Genomic DNA, 2500 nt, shown 5'->3' with positions numbered 1-2500 from the left:
GCTCCAGTAAGTCAAGTTAGTATTCAGCAGATCCCAAGGCAGGGGTTTCTGGCCACATTGATGACAACATGTACATATAACATATGCAAAGCCATCTGTGAGGGCCAAGGGAGTGAATCTAAATTTCTATACACACGACCCTCACTTGCCTCATTGAGACCCGATTCAAGTGTTGGTTATAAGGATTTGTGTGCTGGACTCACTGGTGCATGAGTTAATGGCTGGAATAACTTGGTTAACTGTGCCTAAGCTAGTTCTTTAGGTAAAGAGTTGGTCATCTGTGAGCATATAACTTGTACCATCTCTCATTTTACTACTTCCTCCTATGGGTTTCTCTGGTGACAATGGCACTTTAGGTTAAGGCTCAATTTTTATTTAGCCAAGAGGGTTCACAGACCACACAAAAGCAATAATGGTATGAAAGAGAGGACAAAGGAGCTATGTCTATGGTAGGCAGCAAGGGGCAATAATGGAAAGGCAAATAAGCCATCAAGTCTAGTCCTCTCTCTCTGGCCTCTTGCCCTGATCCTTTTACTATTGTAAACTTTCAGATGCCTATTCCACCCCACTGTTGAGTGCAGACAGTAACAGAGCAGACGTTTTAATTTTTATTGCTTTTGTTATTTGTTTGTCTTTGTAAGAGCTAAACTTTGGCTATTTGGTGACTCTGGTGCGATAAGAAGCATGTTGATTCCTCCCTGGAAAACACTTCTGGACTCACAGGAACCCTGTTTACTACAACCATTACCTTTGATTTATATTTGTCGGTCGCTGGGCAGCTAACTAGACTGCGGCATATGGATCCCCAAAGGCAAAGGAGAAAGACTCTGAATGCTGTTTGTTGCCTGAAAAGGAGTTCATATTTATGATTTCGCTTACTCCACGTTGTGAGTTTAAATGTGGCAATTTTCAAGCTGGGAAAACAATTTCCATTAACAGATCTCAGAAATATGCACTCTTTAGTCTTTTAGGTACCTTTTGTGGGCCAAAGCTTGCTCTCACTCACTCACTCTCTTTCTCATTTTCCCTCTCAAAAAAAAAAAAAAAAAGCCAAAATGGAACCTGGGCTTGAGAACACACAAAGGGCTTTGATTGGCCCTGAGATTCTTCCCAAGGTAAGTTCATTGCAGGAATATACAGCCACTGCCTTGGCTTCACAACCCTTCCATGTTGAGGGACTAGAGGCAGAAAGACTCAGCATGGGGGAGGGAGGGGTGCTGGTGCAGGGACAGAGGGGGAACTGCCCTGGAAGGGGAGGTATGGGGAACCGTTGAAAAGGAAAACAAAGTTTGGTGTTGTCAAGTTCTTAATTCTCATTTTTGTTGTGGGTTAGCAGATCATGTTTGTTGTTGTTGCTTTTACTCTTTAGAAATCAAACCTCTATTCTTTGTTACCCTTAGACACAGAATCTAGTTTGGGGTCGGTAGTGTTAAGAGGTTTTTGGAGAAAATGGGTAATCCTCATGGAATGAGCCCCACAATGGGAAATGTGGGGAAAGTTTATGTCTGTCCTATATTGGTGAGTGTATGATCTCACGAGCAGATCACAAAACGGACTGCCTGAAAAGGCATTTAGTTATATTTTACTTTTAAATGTCCCCCTTCCTGAGTGAATCTCTGGGCTTGAACTCTGATCCCTCATGCTATAATATTGTTCTAGTTGATTGGTGTGTTGGCTGGGTCTCCACAAATAGATTGTCAATTTCCCAGAGCAGAGACGATGGTTCCTGTGTTTTTAGACCCTTCCCCATGACATTTAGTATAAGACGTCCCATGCAGTATAAAAGATTGAGAAATACTTTTTCTTTTTAATCAATGAACAAGATCTAAATGCAATATCAGCTTATATGTTTCTCACTTAGCTATCCGGCAAAGCTACCTATCTGGAACATAACAGGAAAGAACCAGAAAGTGTGCAGAGAAAATGCACAGGATCCTAGGATATCAATGTAGTTAACATTTGTTTTTAGTGAGGGCTCATTATGGGCTAGGCATAGTACTGAGTACTTCACATGCTTTATTTCACTTAATTCTCACATCCCTCTTTGTTTGTCATGTTATTACTCTTTCTATTCCACAGACATTCATAATTTGCCAAAGGTTCTAATGCAGCTCTGTGTGACTAAAGCCTATGCATGCAACCACTGTACTCTCCAGCTTTCCAAAGATGGGATACTGTTTGTATTGATCCCCTTCAGTGCTCACTTAGGCCCTTCTCCCCTATACCCCCTGGACTTACTATTTTTTAAAAACTTTTACATTGCACAGTTTTAACACCCAAAGATTGTTATTTTCCAAGCCCACAGTAGAGCAAAGGCAGCAAATGAGAAAAGCCTCATCACAGGCCATTTGATAAGATGCCGATTTACAACCTGACTTTAAGGAAGGGGCCAAAGCAGTCTTTTCCCCCCTCCTTATCATCCTCCCTCTTCTTCCTCCCTTCCTTCCTTCCTCCCTTCCTTCCTTCCTTCCTTCCTTCCTCCCTCCCTCCCTTCTCTCTC

The 2500-nt window shown here is 42.1% G+C and overlaps 1 protein-coding gene across 5 annotated transcripts in view; it reads right to left on the bottom strand.

The window, feature by feature from the left end:
• The window catches only part of GRIA1 (glutamate ionotropic receptor AMPA type subunit 1), a 284539-nt gene that overhangs the window by 19338 nt on the left and 262701 nt on the right, over window positions 1–2500 (bottom strand). The gene's annotated exons all lie outside the window — the stretch shown is intronic.

The sequence above is a fragment of the Pteropus alecto genome, unplaced genomic scaffold, assembly GCF_000325575.1.
Source record: "Pteropus alecto unplaced genomic scaffold, ASM32557v1 scaffold40, whole genome shotgun sequence".
NCBI lineage: Eukaryota > Metazoa > Chordata > Mammalia > Chiroptera > Pteropodidae > Pteropus > Pteropus alecto.
The sequence above is the reverse complement of the archived record's forward strand: the minus strand, read 5'-3'. Positions and strand labels throughout refer to the sequence as shown.